This window comes from Pelodiscus sinensis, chromosome 8 (genome assembly GCF_049634645.1).
Source record: "Pelodiscus sinensis isolate JC-2024 chromosome 8, ASM4963464v1, whole genome shotgun sequence".
Taxonomy (NCBI): Eukaryota; Metazoa; Chordata; order Testudines; family Trionychidae; genus Pelodiscus; species Pelodiscus sinensis.
The window spans coordinates 20,606,409-20,628,018 of record NC_134718.1 but is presented as its reverse complement, the minus strand read 5'-3'; the positions used below and the strand labels follow the sequence as shown (position 1 = coordinate 20,628,018).

The following is a 21,610-nucleotide window of genomic DNA, read 5'->3' as shown; positions in this document are numbered from 1 at the left end:
TAATTGGTTGCTCCAAATATTTGCTATTTCCTCTTGCTAAGAAAGCAGTAACTGTGAGAGCCTCACCTCACCTCATCATTCCTCACGAAGATCATTTCAGAGATTCTCTCCCTCTCAAGAAGGAAACCATGCAGCATTTAATTTGGGGGGCCTTTTACACAGCTATATATAATACATTTTCCTGTGCAAAAAGGGAGAGAAAAAATATTTAAAATGTCCTAGAATTCTTTCGGCCTGATTATCTTTAGTATCCTTCAAGTACTCACATTTTGTCTTTGAAAGTTTAAAGGTCCAGGAGATTCGTGTTCACTGGAAGTTGAGTGCTTGTGCAGGTGCACAGGAGTGATTCAAATGCCACACATCTGATTAGCAGAGTGCCCACAGTCAGACGCATGTGTTTCTACTGGTGTTTCACATCTGCACATGCATTGGTGCACATGACAAACTTTACTCTTAGAGGGAAAAGCTTAGAGGGAACATTGGTCCATGTAAGTCTATAGGATTTTTCTGTATTTTATTATATATAAAATTTATAGAGTGAACTAGTCAACAGGGATGAAATAAGATTTTGAGGGGCCTAAGACTAATGGGAGGGAAGGACCTAGGTATGAATTACATTTGCAAAAAAAATTATGAAGTCATCATATTTATATAAATTTAACACATTTATTCTACTCAATTCTCTAAACAATTTTGTATTTCTGGGTGTAGCTGTTGCAAAGTCATGAATTATGTCATGGTAATTCAAAGATCTGACAATTTCATTCTCAATGCTCAAGAGGGACATGGGTGTTCTTGAGGCATGGTGGATTGGAGAACATTTTTGACCCTTGTTAGAAGAGAGAAGGAATGTTCTCCCCTGCAGTTAGTGACCATTAATGACTAATACAGCTGCAATGCAATTTCAACATTTTATGGCATCAGAAAACAAGAGGCAATAAAAACAGAACACTTTCATTTTGAAGGTGAATGGAGGAGCCATTGTCTCTTGCCAATCTGTTTGTAGGCTTCACATATCTAAACACTGATTTGGACAGATAATAATTCCGATTGGTGTAGTCTCACTTTGTCAATGAAAAGTCAGCATCTAGATTCTGGTATTTCTCTGGGCTCTTCTCAGTCCAGTATGCAATGAGATCTTGAGAAGTCATGTCCCACTCACCTGGATTGCTGGAGGGTATTTTTATATTGCCATCACTGGGAAAGTCTTCAGAGCAGTGAGGTGGCACTGCAGCTACAGAAGTCACAATGACAGCCAGGCTGCTCCTTTTCATCAGGTGGAGGTGCAGCAGGTTCACTTGGACTGGTAATTGCCTGTACTTTCTCACCACCAGATTTAGAAGGCGGAAAAAACATTAGGAGAAAAGGAATAGCTTTCAGCACAACATCTTGTCTTTGCTTGGCCTCCTTCAATTTCTGTCATCCTTCTTTCTTTGACATGGTGGTTTCTGCTTTCCAGTGTATGTCTACTGTGTACAAAGTTAAATGTTGCTTAGACCCCACACAAAGACAAAATCACAAACACCATAAATTAAATTAATAATCCCCTTCTTCTACACACTGTCATCTGCCTGTCCCATTCCCCCCTCCTCAGCTCTTTCTCCTGTACTATATCATCCCTCTTCCTTCCCCCTGCAAAGGGTAAGGCTTAGACACAATCATCAGCATACACAGAGAGTGGCTGCAAAGATGTAATCTGCCTCTTGGATGCTATTTAATCCAGGCCATGATTTAGAGACCCTGGGCCTGCGTAAGGACTTTGGCTTCCACTAGTGACTTTTGGTTATGGGAGCTAGAGAGAGCCAGATGGATCTACTACAGGTCCTGTCTGTAGCCAGCAGACTCAAAAATAAATACATCTCCACTGCATTCATTAACTCTTCCACAACTAAAATCATAGAATAAAATAATCATTGGACTGGAAGGAAAGTACCTCTTTAGAGGCCATATAGTCAGGTCCCCTGTATTCATGGCAAGGGGACTATTTATTCTAGACTGTGAGATCAGCAGTTCTGACATGACATGTGATCTAAGCATGTGGTCCTGTATGCATGCATATGTTGTTTTAAAGGAGGGGTTGGCAACTTATGGCTCGTGGACCAACTATGGCTCACTAGGGAGCCAGATATAGCTCTTTTGAAGCTTAATCCCAGCTTTCCCTTGCTTCCCCTGCAGCAGGGAGCCCGCGCTGGTGCTACAGCAGGCCTGGGCAAAACAATCGGGCTTGCGGACACAGCAGGGAGCCCCCAGACAGACTCCCCTGCTTGCCCTGCCCCTGCACACAACTTAGCAAAGTGGCTACAGGGCTGTTTGTTTTTCACAACAGGCAGTGTGTGAAGCATAATATAGATTCTCGTCTCATTGGCATGAATCATAGAATCATAGAGCTGGAAGAGACCTCAGAAGGTCATCAAGTCCAGCCTCCTGCTCTATGCAGGACCAATCCCAACTATATCAACCCAGCCAGGGCTTTGTCAAGCCGAGACTTAAACACCTGTAGGGATGGAAACTCCACTACTTCCCTAGGTAACCCATTCCAGTGCTTCACCACTCTCCTAGTGAAATAGTTTTTCCTAATATCCAACCTGGACCTCTCTCACCACAACATGAGTATAATCAGGACTTGACAAACGGTGGCAAAAGCCACTTGCCAATCATGCACTTCGCGTGTGCAAGACCCGCATTGCACATGCATACACTGTAAATGAACGGGGTGCCCGGCTGAAATCTACTCACCACGGGCGAGTAGATTCAATACTTTGTCAAGCCCTGAATATAATCACCTATTCTAGAGTTGCTCCTGAGTTACAGTGAAAGGAGAATCATAGAACACTAGAATTGGAAGGGACCTTGAGAGATCATGGTAGGACCCAGTACTGTCTAGACCATCCGTGATAGATGTCTATCTAACTTGCTCTTAAATATCTCCAGAGATGGAGATTCCACAACCTCCCCAGGCAACTTATTCCAGTGTTTAACCACCCAGACAGTTAAGAATTTTTTCCATAATGTCCATCCTAAACCTCCCTTGCTGCAGTTTAAGTCCATTGCTTCTTGTCCTAAAAGCTTAAATTTAATTAGCTACGTGCTCTTAATACATATGTACATTCTTTCTTAGTAGGTCAAGAGAGAGTAAAGTGGAGCATATCTCTTGGGCAGTTGTCAACTTGATCCCGCCACCCCTGTGCTCTTTAGGCAAATGTCCTATACCTTAACCACCCCAGAACCCACCCCACATGAAAAAAAATCTGTCCAGGTCACTCTGGACCTTATACCTGCCCTCCAGTGTATCTACCTCTCCGCCTAGCTTAGTGTCATCTACAAACTTGCTAAGGGTGCAATCCATCCCCTCATAAAGATGTTGAACAAAACTGGCCCTAGAATATATCCTTGGGGCACTCTGCTAGAAACCGACCACCAACCTGACATTGATCCATTGATCACTACCTGTTGGGCCTGACAATCTAGCCAGCCCTCTATTCATTACAGTTCATTTACCCAATCCATATCCCCTTAACTTGCTGGCAAGAATATTGTGGGAGACCATATCGAAAGCCTTTCTAACGTCAAGGTATATCACACCCACTGATGTTCCCATATCAACAGAGCCAGTTACCTCATCATAGAAGCTAATCAGATTGGTCAGGCATGACTTGCCCCCCATGAATCCATGCTGACTACTCCTGATCACCTTCCCTTCTTCCAAGAGCTTCAAAATGGATTCCTGGAGGATCCCCTCCATGACTTTTCTGGGGAGTGAGGTAAGGCTGACTGCTCTGTAGTTCACTGGATTGTGTTTCCCTTTTTTAAAGATGGCCACTACATTTGCCTTTTCCCAGTCATCTGTGATCTCTCCTATCTCCACAAGTTTTTAATAGCCAAAGGCTCCACAATTACTTTTTCCAACTCCCTCAGAACCCTCGGATACATTAAATCCAGACCTATGGAATTGTGTATGTTTAGCTTTTCTAAATAGTTCCTAATCTGTTCTTTGCCAGCCAAGGGCTGTCCACCGCCTTCCCATTCTGTGTTGCCTAGTGCATTGGTCAGGAAGCTGACCTTGTCTGTGAAGACAGAGTCAAAGAAAGCATTGAGTACTTCAGCTTTTTCCACATCATCTGTCACTAGCTTACCTCCCTCATCCAGTGAAGGCCGCACACCCTTTCTGATCACGCTCTTATTGCTAACATACCTGTACAAACCTTTCTTGTTACCTTTCATATGCCTTGCTAGTTTCAATTCCAATTGCGCTTTCACCTTCCTGATAATGCAATTTATTTATATTCCTCCCTAGTCATCTGTCCAAGTTTCCACTTCTTGTAAGCTTACTTTTGGTGTTTAAGCACAACAAGGATTTCCCTGGTAAGCCAATCTGGTCGCCTACCATATTTGCTTTTCTTGCTGCTTTTCTTCGTGTGACTTCAATAAGGCTTCTTTAAAATACTGCCAGCTCTCCTGGACTCCTTTTCCCTTCATGTAAGCATCCCAGGGAATCCTGCCCATCAGTTCTCTGAGGAAGTCAAAGTCTGCTTTTCTGAAGCCCAGGGTGTGTATTTTGCTACTCTCCTTTCTTCCTTTGGTCAGGATCTTGAAATCTACCATCTCATGATCACTGCTTCCCAGGTTGTCACCCACCTCTACTTCCCCTACTAGTTTCTCCCTGTTTGTGAGCAGCAAGTCAAGCTGTGCATGGCCTCTGGTTGGGTTCCTTCAGCACTGGTACCAAGAAGTTATCCCCAACATTCTCCAAAAACTTCCTGGATTGTCTGTGTACTGCTATATTGGTCTCCCAACAGATGCCTGGGGGTATGTCTACACTACAAAGTTAGTTCGAACTAACGGACGTTAGTTCGAACTAACTTTAATAGGTGCTACACTAGCGCTCCGCTAGTTCGAATTTGAATCGAACTAGCGGAGCGCTTAGTTCGAACTAGGTAAACCTCATTTTACGAGGACTAACGCCTAGTTCGAACTAGCTAGTTCGAACTAAGGGCTGTGTAGCCCTTTAGTTCGAACTAGTGGGAGGCTAGCCCTCCCCAGGTTTCCCTGGTGGCCACTCTGGCCAACACCAGGGAAACTCTATGCCCCCCTCCCAGCCCCGGACCCCTTAAAGGGGCACGGGCTGGCTACGGTGCCCGTGCCAGGTGCAAGCCTGCCAGCACCCAGCTAGCAGACCCTGCACCTGGCACGGCACAGAGCCACCCACCCGATGCCCCCCAGCCCACCCCCTCTTGCCGGGACCAGGCTGGCGGCTCCCGGGAGCTTCCCCTGGACTGCAAGAGGCGGGCACCTTCCTGGGCTAGTGCGGACATCGTGGACCTCGTCCACGATCTCCGCACTAGGCACAGGAAAGTGGCCGTCTAGGGCAGGAGAGCTGCCAGCCTGGCCACCCAGGACCAGGTGTGCATGAAAATCAAGGGGGTCCACTGAGACCCCCGACACTGAGCCCTGAGCTTACAATGGCCGTCCTGGGTCAGACCAAAGGTTCATCTAGCCCAGTAGCCTGTCTGCCAACAGCGGCCAACCCTAGGGACCCTGGAGGGGATGGACCGAAGACAATGACCAAGCCATTTGTCTCGTGCCATCCCTCTCCAGTCTTCCACAAACTTTGGGCAGGGACTCCACTCCTACCCCCTGGCTAATAGGACTCCATGGACCCAACCTCCATGACTTGATCTCACTTCCCTTTCAACTCTGTTCTAGTTGTAGCCTTCACAGCCTCCTGCAGCAAGGAGTTCCACAGGTTAACTATTTGCTTTGTCAACAACAACAACTTTCTCTTACTAGTTTCAAGCCTGCTACCCATTCCTTTCCTTTGGTGTCCTCTAGTCCTTCTTGATGGGAACTCAGGAAGAACTTTTCTGAATGCACCCTCTCCACCCAACCCCTGCTTTTAGAGACCTCTATCCTGTCCCCCCTCCATCTCCTCTTTTCTAAGCTGAACAGTCCCAGTCTCTGTAGCCTTTCTTCATCTGGGACCTGTTCCCAACCCCTGATCATGTTAGTTGCCCTCCCCTCTCCCAGCCTTTCTCTTCCCCTCTCCCACCTCCTTTTCCCAGTCTCCCCCAGTTTTGTTCAATAAAGACAGAGTCAATGTTGGAAGAAACGTTATCTTTATTTTGTACATCAATAAGAAGGGGGGCTAGGGAAGGGTAAGTGGAAGGAGGTGAGGGAGGAATGGGGTACGTGCCCCCGATGGGGAGGACTGGGCTGGCTCTGCGGGCTTCTGGGGGTGGAAGCTCTCCTGCAGCCCCCCAATTGCCCCCTCTCCCCAGATGGCAGCCTGCGGCAAGTGCAGCCGGTCTGATGGCCGAGTGGTGTGATGTGCCCAGTGTGGGCACTCAGGGCACTCCAAGCCAGAACTTCTTTGCAAGAGGGGCACCCCTTAGAACTGTGTGTCCGGGGTGGGGGTCGGGACCCTTTAAGCGCAGCCCTCGGCTAGCCTGAGACAGCATCTCCACGCTCTAAGTCCTCCTCTGATGCCCTGCCGGCACTGCTTCCGGCCATCCTTAAGCCCTGTTCAGAGTCCACTCAATGTGGACTTACTAGTTCGAACTAGCAAAACGCTAGTTCGAACTAGTTTTTAGTTCTAGATGCGTTAGTTCGAACTAGCTTAGTTCGAATTAACTAATTCGAACTAAGTTAGTTCGAACTAGCGCTGTAGTGTAGACGTACCCCCGGTGATTAAAGTCCCCTATGCCTGTTCTTCCTGAACAGTTTATACCCTTCCATGACAGCGCTCCAGTCATGCGAGTCATCCTACTAAATCTCCATTATTCCAATCCAATCATAGTTCTTTGACTGGGCCAGAGCTTCTAATTCTTCCTGTTTGTTTCCCAGGCTTCTTGCATTTATGTACAAACACCTTAGATAACCAGTTGACCGCCCTACCTTCTCTGTTCAAATCAGGGGTCCTCCCTTGTTGCTTGGTCCTCCTTGTGTTTCTTCCCAGTATCCGACTTCCTCACTTACTTCAGGGCTTTGGTCACCATCCCCCAATGAAGCTAGTTTAATGCCCTCCTCGTTAGGTTTGCAAGCCTGCTCGCTAAGATATTCTTTCCTCTCTTGGGGTATTTCTACACTACAAAGTTAATTCGAACTAACGGACGTTAGTTCGAATTAACTTTGATAGGCGCTACACTAGCTCTCCGCTAGTTCAAACTTAATTCGAACTAGCGGAGCGCTTAGTTCGAACAAGGTAAACCTCATTGTACGAGGACTAAGCCTAGTTCAAACTTACTAGTTCGAATTAAGGGGTGTGTATCCCCTTAATTCGAACTAGTGGGAGGCTAGCCCTCCCTAGCTTTCCCTGGTGGCCACTCTGGCCAACACAAGGGAAACTCTATTGCCCCCCTCCCGGCCCCAGACCCCTTAAAGGGGCACAGGCTGGCTACAGTTCCCGTGCCAGGTGCAAGCCTGCCAGCACCCAGCCAGCAGACCCTGCACCTGGCACGGCTCAAGCCCACCACCCGATGTCCCCCAGCCCTCCCCCTCTTCCCGGAACCAGGCTGGAAGCTCCCGGGAGTTTGCCCAGGACTGAAAGAGGTGGGCACCTGCCTGGTCCAGTGCAGACATCGTGGACCTCGTCCCCGACCTCCGCACTAGGCACAGGAAAGCGGCCGTCTAGGGCAGGAGAGCTGCCAGCCTGGCCACCCAGGAGCAGGTTTGCATGAAAATCAAGGTGGTCCACTGAGACCCCCGACCCTGAGCTTAGAATGGCCGTACTGGGTCAGATCAAAGGTCCATCTAGACCAGTAGCCTGTCTGCCAACAGCGGCCAACCCTAGGGACCCTGGAGGGGATGGACCAAAGACAGTGACCAAGCCATTTGTCTCGTGCCATCCCTCTCCAGCCTTCCACAAACCTAGGGCAGGGACACCACTCCTACCCCCTGGCTAATACCACTCCATGGACCCAACCTCCATGAATTGATCTCACTTCTCTTTAAACTCTGTTCTAGTTCTAGCCTTCACAGCCTCCTGCAGCAAGGAGTTCCACAGGTTGACTATTTGCTTTGTGAAGAAGAACTTTCTGTGGTTAGTTTGAAGCCTGCTACCCATTTCTTTCCTTTGGTATCCTCTAGTCCTTCTATTATGGGAACTAATGAAGAACTTTTCTGTAATGCACCCTCTCCACCCCACTCATGCATTTATAGACCGCTATCATATCCCCCTCCATCTCCTCTTTTCTAAGCTGAAAAGTCCCAGTCTCTTTAGCCTCTCTTCATATGGGACCTGTTCCAAACTCCTCATCATTGTAGTTGCCCTCCCCTCTCCCACCCTCTCTCTTCCCCTCTCCCACCTCCTTTTCCCAGTCTCCCCCCGTTTTGTTCAATAAAGAGAGATTCTACTTTTGAATACAATTGTCCTTTATTTTGTACATCAGGAAGGGGGGCTAGGGAGGGGTAAGTGGAAGGAGGTGAGGGAGGTATGGGGTACGAGCCCCCGATGGGGAGGACTGGGCTGGCTCTGCGGGCTTCTGCAGCCCCCCAATTGCCCCCTCTCCCAGACGGCAGCCTGCGGCAAGTGCAGCCGGGCTGATGGCCGAGTGGTGTGATGTGCCCAGTGTGGGTACTCCGGGCAATCCAAGCCAGGACTGCTTTGCAAGCGGGGCACCCCTGAGAACTGTCTGTCCGGGGTGTGGGTCGGGTCTTGGCCGTATCGTTAGTTCCTACATGGAGAAGCAGGAAGGGGTAATGATCTGAAGGTTTGATCAGTCTCAGAAGACTTTTGGTCATATCCTGAATTCGAGCTCCTGGTAAACAGCACACTTCTTGAGATTTCAGGTCTGGACAGCAGATGGATGACTCAGTCCTTCTTAGGAGGGAGTCCCGACCACTACAACCCATCTTCTTCTTTGGGGGAGTGGGTCGTGGAACCCCCATCTTTAGGACTATGCATCCCATGCCTTCCGGTAGATGGTGTTCCCTTCTGATTTCTTCCCTGAGATGTCCTTGCCAAAGCATTCTCCTTTACAGTGCCCATGGAGAGATCCTGAAAGTGGTTACTTACCTCTACAGGAATGGGGGATACTGAGTTGGCCTTCTTCTTCTAGAGGTTACATGCTGCCAGTTTTCTTTGTTGTCCTGCACTGCCCTCACTGGCTCTTCAGCCTGCTGTGCCTGCAGGATTAAACACTGCCTTCTATCGAGGAAGTCTTCATCCTCTCTGATAGAACATAGGGTCCATACTTGGGCCTCAAGTCCTCTAATTTTTCATTCCATGAGGAGTACAGCTAGTTCGGATTAGGAAGCCTAATCCGAACTAGCTACTCCGTGCCGCGTGTAGCCGCGCGGCACGGGGTTCGAACTGCCGGCATTTAAAAATGGCGCCGGCCGGCTTTATGTAAATGAAGCCCGGGAAATTCAAATCCCGGGCTTCATTTGCAATTGCGGTATGACTACATTACCCTCCTATTTCGAATTAGGAGGGTAGTGTAGACATACCCTTACTGAGGTGTGGATGCACTTTTGCACAAGAAATTTTTGTGCAAGAACTCTTCCACAAAAGGCTTCTTGAGCAAAAACCCTGCCGTGTAGACAAAGTCTCAGTGTACACATGGCCTAAAGAATTAAACCCAAATAATGGGTATGCAGGAAGTGTTGGCAGGGACCAGCACAAGCCAGGAGAGCCAATGGGAAGAAAGTGTGAGATTTGAATTAAAAGCAGTGATATGCCTGCTGCACTTCTTTTGAGTAGTATGAGAGAAAAAGCTGGACAAAGAATTGTAGTAAATCTTGGGTGCTGGACATGGAATGTCCAGCAATATTAGGGTGGACATTAGGAAAAAGTTCCTAATTGTCAGGATGGTTAAACACTGGAATAAACTGCCCAGGGAGATTATGGAATCTCCATCTGGAGATATTTAAGAGTAGATTAGATAAATGTCTATCAAGGATAGTCTAGACAGTACTGGGTCCCACCATGAGGGCAGGGGACTTGGCTCAATGACCTCTCAAGGTCCCTTCCCGTCCTAGTATTCTATGATTCATGCCAGAAAAGGATAGAACCTTGGAATAACAAATGTGAGGAGACAGGGAATGTGTAGTTAGATGTGCTCAGGCTATTATTTTTTTATTATTTCTGGTTTGATGCTGAGCCCATGTCCACCCCTTCTCCATACACTGTAACTGAAGCTGAATCCGAGGGAAGCAGTTCTCTGTTTTAATCTATTTTCTCAGTTGCTCTGTGCCACCTGGCAACCAAGTATGCTTTACTAAGTATGGGTATGTCTACACTAGCTCAGTAGTTCGAGCCAGGTAGGCAAATGAGGGCAACCGGAGTTGCAAATGAAGCCCGGGGTTTAAATATCCCAGGCTTCATTTGCATCTTCCCGGGTGCCGCCATTTTTAAATCCCCCTTAGTCCGAACTCCGTGCCTGCGGCTACAGAGCCACAGAAAAGATACTGTGTAAGGTCACATGACTGGTAGTGGACAAGAGGCAAATGGAACCTAGTTTTTGACTCCTAGTCCAGTGCCCTATCAATTGGATTATATTGCCTCCCAAAACACAGTATTGGTCACTGTGCCCAGGTTTATTACTTAGAGGACTTTTTCCCCAACGGAACTTACATTTTCCCTTTTCAATCCTCTCAAATCATGATCCCAATTAGTAGATGGTGAAAGAATAGTAGGAAATTTAATACCTGTCCCATAAGAGCATCAGAAAAATACACCCAGAAAGATTGTCACCAGATCATCCAATTTACACTATCTGTCATGGCAACATTTTCCTAATTCCTGCGGTGACAAGACTCAGGATTCTATTTGAAGACAGAAATACAATACAATCGATGATTTTTAAACAGGTCAGTGCAGGGCTTACGAATGTGTTCAAATTGAAGCTTTTTTTGATAGACAATGGGAAGCAGCGTTCCATTGTATTTTATCTGGAAACCGGATAATGGTGCAAACAAGAAGCAATCTCCATTTTGCTATACATTAATCCAGGGGTGGGTAAAATAAGGCCTGCCAGGACCAGCGGCATAGCGAGGGTGGGGGCAAAGGCAAAAATTTGTGCCTCCCAATTATTTGTTACTATGTTGTGGAAGGGTCAGGGTCAGGCCAGGGAGCTGCTGCAGAGAGGGCCTATTTGAAATCATGGGAAGGTGGGCGGGCAAAGCCCGCCCATATTCTAAAAGCCCCTCCCCAACCTTATGGGAGGGACACTGAATCTGGGGGACAAAAAATGACAACAGGGTCAAGGAGTGCGGGTCACAGGTTTAAAATAAGGGAGCCGGATGGGGACACCAAGCAGAGAACCCCGGACAGCGCCCACTGGTCCTCAAAGCTGTTGATGGAGCCAGTGGACGCCGCCCAGAGGAACTCTGCCCGGATTCGTGACACGAGGGAAGAGCGGAAATAGGCCCCACAGTCGCAGAGAACCCCCTCGTCTAACTTCCTCCTCCTGTTATTATAGATGGAAGCTTTCGCTAAGGCCAGGAGGAGGTTGGCGAGGAGGTCTTGCGACTTTGTGGGGCCACGGATTGGGTGTGCGTAAATAAAAGGGGGAGGGGAAAAGTGCAGCCAGAACCTGAATAAGAGGTTCTGGAGGAGCCGGAATAGGGGCTGCAACCTGGCACATTCAAGGTAGGCGTGCGCCAGGTTCTCCCTCACGCCGCAAAAGGGGCAGGTGTCTGGGATTGGGGTGAACCGTGCCAAGTACACACCCGTGCTCACGGCCCCGTGAAGGAACCGCCAACTGATGTCCCCGACGGGCCGCGGAATTAAGGTGGAATAAACGCTGGCCCATCGGGGTTCCCCACCCTCTATAGGTCTGAGATAGTCCCGCCACTTTGTATTGGGGCGGGACACGAGGATAGAAATGCAAAGCGTGGAGCACAAGCATGTACAGCTGTTCCCTGGGCGCGGTCCAGAAACAGACCGGCTGCAGATTTTGCAGCCGGCTGGGGGTCCAAGGGTGGGAAGGCCGGGGGGGCCCGCGGGACAGGGGCCCGATAATGAGGGACGGAGGCTTTGCAGGAAGGGAGGGGCGGGGCATTCCCTCTCGCAGGGCTCTCTGTAGGAGATCGCGAGCGGGCTGCGACAAAGCCGCCTTCACCTCCTGGAGTAGGCGCAGGGGGATTCGAGGGGTGGAGAGCCCCATGCGTTGAGCGAGTGCTCGGGGATCCACCCAGTCCCCCCGTCATAGTCCAGGAGGTCCCCGACCATGGTGGTTTCTGCCAGGATCAGCCTCGGGCTCACCGAGAGAGACTCCGCCACCTGCACGCGCAAGGCTGGATTGTGGAGCAGGGGCTCCGCGAGGAGGTCTGCTTCCTCGGAGGCCTCAATGGACCTGGTCGCCAGAAACAGCTTCCAGGTCTGGAGGAGGTCCTGGTAGAATTCCGGCAGTTCTGAGAGGTCTCGCGGAAGGCCCCTCGGCTGGATAAAAAAGAGCTGCCGGTCGTATCGGAGCCCTTGGAGGCGGCGGAGGAAGGCGTGCCCCAAAATGCTCCATGCCGGACTACCTGCACTAAAGATGTTTTTCAGGGCCCGGAGCTCCTCCCTCTTCTCCCGGTACGCCTCGCGGAAGAGTGGATCCTCGGGGGCGGACGCCAGGCGCCCCTCCAGCTTCAAAACCTCCCGTTCCAACTGCTCTATCGCCGCATCCCTCCGCCGGCTGGCGCCCCGGGAGTAGTCACAGCAGAAGAGCCGGGCGCGCACCTTCCCCACGTCCCACCATCGCCGCATCAAGGGAAACGCGGGCTACTGCCCCCACCATGCCTGCCAGAACTCCCGGAAGGACGTCACAAAGCCCACATCCTCCAGCAGGCTATTGTTGAAGTGCCAGTAGGCCGGCCCCAGCCTCTCCGATGTCAGAGAGGCTTTCACGGCCACCAAATGGTGGTCCGCGAACGGGGCCGGCCGGACGCTGGAGGAGTGGGCTCGTGCCAGATGGAATCGCGAAAGGTAGATGCGATCCAAGCGGGAGTGGCTCGACCGCTCGTTCCCCACCCGGACGTAAGTGAAGGTGGTACTGTCGTCCGGGTGGTGGTCCCGCCAGACGTCCACCAGGGAGTGATGTTCCACGATCTCCCTGAGGACGTCTACCGCGGCCTGGCAGTTCGCGAGTCCTACACGGTTCCGGTCATCGAGGGTGGTGTTAAAGTCCCCGCCCAGGACCAGGCACTCGCGAGGATCCAGAGTGCCGAAGAAGGTGGCCGCCCACCGATAAAAGGTGACCTGGTCCGGGCCCGCGTTCGGGGCGTAGACATTGACCAGGTTCAACGTCTGCCCCTCCACGTGGGCCCGGACATGCAGCAGGCGGCCCGGGACAACCTCGGCAGTCCCCAGCACCTCGGGCCGTAGGGCAGGGGAGAACAGGGTGACCACCCCGGCCGAGCGAGCGCTGAGGTGGCTAAAATACACCCCGTCCCCCCACTCCAGCCGCCAGCCAGCCTCGACGGCTGGAGTCGTGTGGGTCTCCTGCAGGAAAACCACCGAGTACCCCCCCTCCCGGAGGAAGGAGAGCACCCGGCTCCTGCGGAGACCCGCCCTACAGCCCCGGGCGTTCAGTGTCGCGATGGTGGAGTAAGTCATACTGAGGGCTGGGGTGGGTCCTCGCGGGCAGGTGAATCGGCGGCCCCCCATGGGCCCCACAGCAGACCGCTCCCCGACCCAAAGGTCAGGAGAGCATCTCGAAACTTGCGGGTCCGGCGGAAGGCCGCGTCGTCCTGCCTATTGGCCCCTCTCCCCTGCTGCAATAGGGCTCTAGTGGCCTGGAGGATGGAGTGAAAGTCCCCCCAGCGCTGGAGGGCGAGCTGCACCTTTCCTCTTGCCCCGCGGTTGTCCGTGAGGAATTGGCGCAGCTCGCTCCTCAGCGCCGAGGGGGAACCAGGGTTCTCCTCCGTCCGGGCCCCCTGGTGGAGCTCACGGGCCACGGAGGCGGGCAAACAGGGGTCCGATCCCCGTCGCGGCGCCGACACGGCTGGCGCCGAGCTGCCTGCCCCCGACCCCGGCAAGGGAGGAGGCGGCGGAGGGAACACGGCAGCCCCTAACAGATTGGGGACACAAAAACAACCCCCCGAGGGCCGCCCATAGCTAGCGGGAATGAGACGGCCCTCGCAGGGGTGGCACTAACGGACATTTGGGGAGGTGGTAGGGATGAGTCGGGTGACACGACTGGGACCGGGATGAGAGAAGGACGGGGGGACGGCACCGGAAGGGTGTTTTCCACGGTAGGGGTGGGGAAAAGGGTGGGCTCTAGGCTGGACGATGGGTCAGGGTTGGGGAATGGGGCAGACATGGGGGTAGGAGAGGGATCGGGAACAGGGGAGGGTTCGGAACTGGAGATGGGTTCGTAAAGGGCGGAAGCGGGAGTGGGGGGAGGATCGGGACATGGGAGGGCATCGGAATCCCAGGCAGGGTCTGGGAAGGGGTCCCCCGTGGCTGTCCCACCAGGCTGCGGTGCTTCCCGAATGGGGACCTGGGGGTCAGGAACAGGAACGGGGGGGTCCGCGCCGACGCCGGGCTCAGATGGAAAAACTAGTATTAGTGCCTCGGCGTCGGCCAGTATGGTATCTTGTGGTGGGCCCCCAACGGGAAGGGAGGATGACCGCCCCACCCCGGTTACTGGAGGGGGGGCACCCTCAGCCCCTGGACTCAGCCGCTTGGCGCCAGCCGTCGCCCCAGAGGGCTCAGCAGCATCCGTTCCAGCGCTCGAGTCGGCCGGGCCAGTGGGCAGTATCAGGGGTGCCCCGAGCGTGAGGACGGGGTCAGCCACCTGGGACACGGGGTTAGGGAGAGGAGGGGGCGGCGCCACGGAGTCGCCGCCCAGACCGAGGCCCGCTGGCGGAGGGTCGTCCTCCCCCTGGGTGAGCGGGGTCAGACCCAGGGCCTCGATCTCCTCAAAGATGGAGCTCAACTCCATCCCCTTGACCCCGGAGCCTTCCCCTCCGGCCGCCAAGGCACCAATTACCTCAGCGGGGACGGAGGGGGGGGTCAATTGGAGCCTGGGCTGGGGGGGCTCCACCAGAGGCCTCCTCGTGGATAGGCTCCTCAGGGGGGACATGGTTGTCCCCCCTCGCTGCCACGGCTTCCTCGGCCGGCGCCTCCTGCTGATGCTCGCCAGGGGTGATCTCGACAGTGCTGGCTGCCCTCGGGATCTTTCGGGGGGCCTTCCCGCTCTCCCCATCGGAGGGGGGAGAGGAAGCCCGCGAATGGCGGGCTTTGCGCTTCCCCTGAACGGGCGTCCAGCCCTCCGAGGTGGAAGTGGAGGGCTGGTCAGCAAGGGCAAGGCCGGGGGGCGCATTTGATTTTCAGGGACGGCGTTGTGGCAAAGGAAGGTTGGAAGGGGATACCTCCACCCGGGGGGGGGGCCCTCTCCCTTGCCTGGCAGCAGCCGCGCCACCCTCTCCTCCTCGGGCCCTGCAGAAACAGATCGGGTAGAGGCAGGGCCCTCCTGCCCGCTCGGGCACGCCGGAGGGGACGCCTCCAGCTCCCGAGCAGGGCCGTCGGTTGGAGGAGGGGCGGCCGCGGGGGCCAGACCACCAGGGGTGCTGGCAGTGGTGGGGCCAGCGCCCTCACGGGCCCCGGGGGGCCCGGACGCCTCCTCCGACCGGGCCAAGGGACAGTCCCTCCGGACGTGCCCCATCGCCCGGCAGAGAAAGCACCGGGTCTCCCCCGAGGAGTAGTGGACTCGGTAGAGGGCCCCCTGGTAGGGCACCGAAAAGGACCCCTTGAGCACCTCCCCACCACGCGCCGCCGCCGCCGGCAGCTGCAGCTGTACCTGCCGGCGGAAGGATAGGACGTGGCGGAGGGCGGGGTCCTTACAGCCCAGCGGGAGAGGGCTGATGGTCGAGATGGGTTTCCCCAGAGTGGAGAGGGAGGGCAGCAGGGCGGCATTAGGGAGGAAGGGTGGGACGGAGGTGAGGATCACCCGTACGCCCAGGTCCTCCAACGGTTCGAGGGGCACGTGCACGCCCCCCACCGCCAGGCCCCTCTCCACCGCCTCCTGGGTGGCGGCCTCCGAGGCAAGGAAGAACACCGCCTTGTCGTACATCTTAGAGGCCGCCACCACGGCCGAGGCCCCCACCACCCTCGCCAACTCCCATAACACAGTGTTGTTATAAATTCCATTAGAACAGAGTCAAAATTATCCTGGTCACCCTGTTGTCTATAATATTTATGGGTGTCATCCTGATTTTCTATAATGAGCTTTTATTTGGCCTGCTTAAGCTGTGTAGAAGTCAGTTGATCTGGATAGTGGGGGCTTGTGCAAACTTTTGTTGGGTGTCAGTTCACATGGAACACCCTCTCAGTTTTGCATTCAGAGAGACAAACTTAAAATAAAAATGGGGTGAAAATAAAAATGATCCATGGTATTTCAGTCTATATACATACAAATCACTGAATTTCACCTAGGGTCCCTCACAATAGACATGATTTAAAGGGATTCAAGTTTGCATAGTTCCTTAAGTGCAAAGAGGAGTTAAAGTTGTTTTAAACTAGCATCTAAGTGTTGCTTTACCACCACTCACTCCTGAACTCCTTTCCCACAACAATTATATCAAGATTCCTAATAGTCATTTAATGTAGCCAGTGTCTCAGGTAGGGTACAGGCTTGATGTCTTCTAACCAGGGCCAGATTAAAGTTATGAGGTATCTAAGACTAGTGGAAGGGAAGGGCCTAAATATGAATTGTATATTGCAAAATAATTATGAAGTCAAACATTTATCTATACAGGGCGCCCCTACTATATGTCCAAGATATGTTCCAAAAATGTGGAGGTAAAGCAAAAGGACGTAATTTTTTTTCCTGCATCTGACTTCTGTTTGTGTGAATTGGTCTTTTTTGTTTGGTTGGGTTTTGTGTGTGTGTGTGTGTGTGTGTGTGTGTGTGTGTGTGTGTGTGTGTGTGTGTGTGTGTGTGTGTGTGTGTGTGTGTGATGGAAGAACGGGGAATAGGAGGACTTAAAATAGAACAGTTCCTACTAGGGATGTTAAATTTAGTTTAATCAACTAATCAAGTAGATGATGGAATTTCCATTGACTAGCTGATTAATCGATAAGTGGGGAGGAGGTGATGCACTTCCAGCTGGGCTCCTGGAGTCTCCTGTAGGCTGCTGTGCTAAGCAGCAAGCAGGTGAAAGAAGCTGGCTAGGGGTGTCCTCCACACTGGTCCAGGACTGCCTGAGCCACCCCCCACCCCAGCACCACATAAGAAAGGCAGAAGGGGCTGAAACTTCCCTTCCCCCTGCTCTAGATTCCCACCAGCATTGCCTGTTTCTTGCTGTTCTCCTTCCATCCCTGTCAGGGAGGAGAAGGAACCCCTTCTAAGCCACAGGAGGCAGCTTTGTCTTCTTCTTGCAGGAGGGAGTGCTCCAGGCTTCCGCAGGGCTATGTGAGCAAGCTCACTTCCCCTCCCTCACCCAACTCTAGCTGCCTAAGGCTGTGTCTACATTGGTGCGATCTTGCGCAAAAACGGCCGCTTTTGCGCAAAAACGGCCGCTTTTGCGCAAAAACGGCCGCTTTTGCGCAAAAACTTGCTGCCTGTCTCCACTGGCTGCGAGTTCTTGCGCACGTACACTGACGTTTTAATGTATGAAATCAGTGCTCCTTGCACAAGAGCTCTGATGCTCCCACTCAGGAATAAGCCCACTTGCGCAACTGTTCTTGCGCAAGAGGTCAGTGTAGACAGGCAACATGAATTTATTGTACAAGAAAGCCCTATGGTTAAAATGGCCATCAGAGCTTTCTTGCTCAAGAGAGCATCTACACGGGCATGGATGCTCTTGTGCAAATGCACATGCCAGTGTAGACGTTCTCTTCTGGAAAACGTCTTGCGCAAGATCATGCCTGTGTATCATAGAATCATAGAGCTGGAAGAGACCTCAGAAGGTTACCAAGTCCAGCCCCCTGCTCTAGGCAGGACCAATCCCAACTAAATCCACCCGGCCAGGGCTTTGTCAAGCCGAGACTTAAACACCGCTAGGGATGGAGACTCCACTACTTACCTAGAATTCCAGTGCTTCATTACCCTCCTAGTGAAATAGTTTTTCCTAATATCCAATCTGGACCTCTCCCACCACAATTTGAGACCATTGCTCCTTGTTCTGCCATCTGTCACTACTGAGAGCAGCCTCTCTCCATCCTCTTTGGAACCTCCCTTCAGGAAGTTGAAGGCTGCAGCGTAGACGTAGCCCCATGGGAGAGCCTAATTAGCTTAATGGTTAATCTCTAGCCCATAAGACCGCCTCCTTGTCCCTGACAGTTCAGCACCTTTTGCAAGACACAATCCTTTAAGATAGATACAGTAAGAGTGTAACACTGAAACAGAATGTGGAATCAGAATCAATAATGAAAATGCATCACACTCTGCCTTGAAGCAGATGCTACCTTTAAAAGGGTAAAGTTCATGAATGCATCAATCAGATAGTGGGTTGGTAGGCAAAACAATCTAATGGTGAGATAAGGAATTCTGCCCCAGACTCACAGGTGCTGTATATCACAGAAGCAATATTTCTTTGATATTAAAAGCTCAAAGCAATATCTGTGACATACATTATAATACAATACAGTAAAACCTGTGTTATCCGGCACCCCCGGGGATTAGGGTGTGCCAGTAACCTAAAAATTTGGGTTATCTGAGGGGGGGAGGAGGCAGGAGCCATGCGCGACCTATGGCGGGGGGAGGGGAGAATGTGGACTATGCAGGGGCAGGGATGTGGCCTGTTGGAGGGGAGTGGAAGCCAGGGGCATGAGAGGTGGAGATGGCAGGGGCGGCCTCTGGGGCAGGGGGGAGGGAGCTGTGGAGGGTCTGGACTGCCAGGGGTTCCAGGAGCCATGGGGGGAGCTGAGATGCTGTTTGCTTCTGGCTGCCATTCGCCCCTCCCCCGGGTACGTGCTGCATGCTCGTCTGAAGAGCAGTCAAGAACTTAAGGGTCAGGTTTTTGTTTTTGTTTTGCTTTTCTGGTTTCTACAGTTTTCCAGATGCTTAAGTTCCAGATAGTGCAAGTTTTACTGTACATACCTAGATAGTGATCTTCATAGACAACATCACAGACAGAAAGTCATAGGCAAAAGAGAAAAGGTAAGTTTTGAACAAAGCAAGTGATTCAAAGCTGAGGGAATAGGCTAAGAGGTCCAGCTCAAAGGAGCAAAACATAAAAATGAGCGACCCAATCTAGAAAGGGGATGAGAGGTAAAAATAAAAATCCTCCAAGACAGATTCCTCCTTTGGGTCACCCATTGTATTTTGAGACTGAGCAATGGCATCAAGTCTGTGTAGATTATACAGCTTTATTTACAAGACACAGTTTGTGTTTTCTTCTGTTATTTATATAGAAAACCAATCAACAAATAATATTTATCCAGGTTGGAGAATGAAGTGAGCTAAGAAGGAAGATGTTAGGTACCAGCCCCTTTATAAATAGTGTACAGGCAGTCCCCGACTTATGTCGGATCCGCACTTACAAACGGGGCTTTTCTCGCCCCGGAGCTCACGGGCGGCGGGTCGCCACCCGTGTCCTCCGGGGTGAGAAAAGCTTCTCCCGGTCTCCCTGATCTGCTGGGGGGGGGGGGGGGGTCCAGCAAAGCCGCTGGACCCCCCCCCAGCAGACCAGGGGGACAGGAGCAAAGCCACCCAGGCGGGGGTCCCACTGCCTGGGCGGCTTTGCTCCCGGACAAACGAGCAAAGCCGCCCAGGCGGCGGCTTTGTTCCTGTCCCCCTGGTCTGCTGGGGGGGTCCAGCGGCTTTGATGAACCCCCCCCCAGCAGACCAGGGGGACAGGAGCAAAGCCGCAGAGCACTCCCGCAGGGGACAGCCCGGGCGCGCCTGGGCTGTCCCGCTGCGGGCGTGCTCCGCGGCTTTGCTCTCCGTCTCCCTGGTCTGCAGGGAGACGGGGAGCAAAGCCTTGGAGCAGGCCCGCAGCGGGACAGCCCGGGTGCGCTTGGGCTGTCCCGCTGCAGGTGTGCTCCGCGGCTTTGCTCCCTGTCTCCCTGGTCTGACCAGCAGACCAGGGAGATGGGGGGCAAAGCCTTGGAGCAAGCCAGCAGTGGGACAGCCGCGGCGCGCCTGGACTGTCCCGCTGCCCGCATGCTCTGCGGCTTTGCTCCGCGTATCCCAGGTCAGCAGACCAGGGAGACAGAGCAAAGCCGTGGAGGACTTGGGCGGTCCCGCCACCCCCCCGTCTCCCTAGTCTGCTGGGGGGGGGGTGCAGCTAGTGCCCCCCCCAGCAGACCAGGCTTTTCTTGCCTACCCCTGGGGTAGAGCAGCTGGGGTCTGCCGGGTTGGTCCTGCAGCGCCGCTCCGGACCAACCTGGCAGCACCCCAGCTGCTCTGCCCCAGGCATCCTGATTCAGCTGCTGCTGGTCAGTTTCAGCAGCGGCTGAATCAGGACTCCTGGGGAAGCGGATGGGGTGCTGCTGGGTTGCTCCAGTAGCGCCAAGGAGCCACGCTACTGGAGCAACCCAGCAGCACCCCAGCTGCTCTGCCCCAGGCGTCCCCAAGTCAGCCTGTGAGGGGGGCACAAGGGGGTCACTCACCATCGTAGCAGGGGTCCGTCGTCTGTCCCCGGAATCAGTCCATTCCGTCTGGCCAGGCCTCCGCTCACGGGCGTTTCCCCTCTGGACCCCTTCCAGTCACGTATGTCTCTTCGCCACACTGCCCTCCAGCAGTGCCCAAGTCACTCGCTCTGAGCCCCCCTTTCAGGGGTTTGGTGTCTCTCCAGCAGGCCTCGCCGTAGGCCTAGCAGGCTGGCCGGTTGGCTGTCCAAGCGCCCTGGCCCAGCCTGACTCTCTAGCCCTGCCCTAGCTCCAGAGAGCGTCCTGCTCCCTCAGCAGCCAGGCTCACACCTTGCCGCAGGCCTAGCAGGCTGGCCGGTTGGCTGTCCAAGCGCCCTGGCCCAGCCTGACTCTCTATCGCTGCCCTAGCTCCAGAGAGCGTCCTGCTCCCTCGGCAGCCAGGCTCACACTCCTGTGCTGAAACAGCCCTTCCCCTTTATAGCTCCCAGCTGGGCCTTAATTGGCCAATGCCGCCCAGCTGGGCTGAATTCCCCGGCCTGCTCCAGGCCAGGGTTTGGCTCTTAAAGGGCCAGTACAGGGCAGCTGCCCTGTTACACAGCCGCTGCTGAAACTGACCAGCGGCTGACTACAGGAAGCCTGAGGCAGAGTTGCTCTGCCCCAGGCTTCCTGGAATCAGCTGCTGATCAGTTTCAGCAGCAGCTGACTTGGGGATGCCTGGGGTTCTTAAGCTGAATCTGTATATAAGTCAGAACTGGCATCCAGATTCATCCGCGGTTGAAACTGATCAGTTTCAGCAGCGGCTGACGCCAGTTCCGACTTACAGACAGATTCAACTTAAGAACAAACCTACAGTCCCTATCTTGCATGTAACCCGGGGACTGCCTGTACTGTGGCTTTGGTAGGACTGAGAGTTTTTATACATTGACCTTGTGTTTGCAAAAGGAGGTTTCCAAAAAAATGTTTCCATGTTATTGTATAATGTCATAATTATCATTAAGTATATGAATTCCTCACTCTCAGCAGAGGCCTGGCTTAATGGCTAGTAATAGTATTTGCATTTTAAATTGCCTGCCACCCGTGAGGTGGTAAAATGGTTCTTTGGTCTTTCAATGCTGGAAGTTAAAGCCTAAATCTAACTAATTCTAATTA

General features: G+C 52.9%; 1 long non-coding RNA gene across 4 annotated transcripts in view; it reads right to left on the bottom strand.

The window, feature by feature from the left end:
* The window catches only part of LOC142830381 (uncharacterized), a 100,904-nt gene that overhangs the window by 6,280 nt on the left and 73,014 nt on the right, over positions 1-21,610 (bottom strand). Inside the window, exons 4-5 of one of the 4 annotated variants that reach the window (XR_012905571.1) lie at positions 1,163-1,469; positions 72-181 (exon numbers count right to left, since the gene is read on the bottom strand). This is a non-coding gene — a long non-coding RNA (uncharacterized LOC142830381). Of the gene's footprint in view, positions 1-66; positions 1,470-21,610 lie in introns of all 4 variants that reach the window. The other 3 variants (XR_012905572.1, XR_012905570.1, XR_012905573.1) reach the window with 3 other exon arrangements.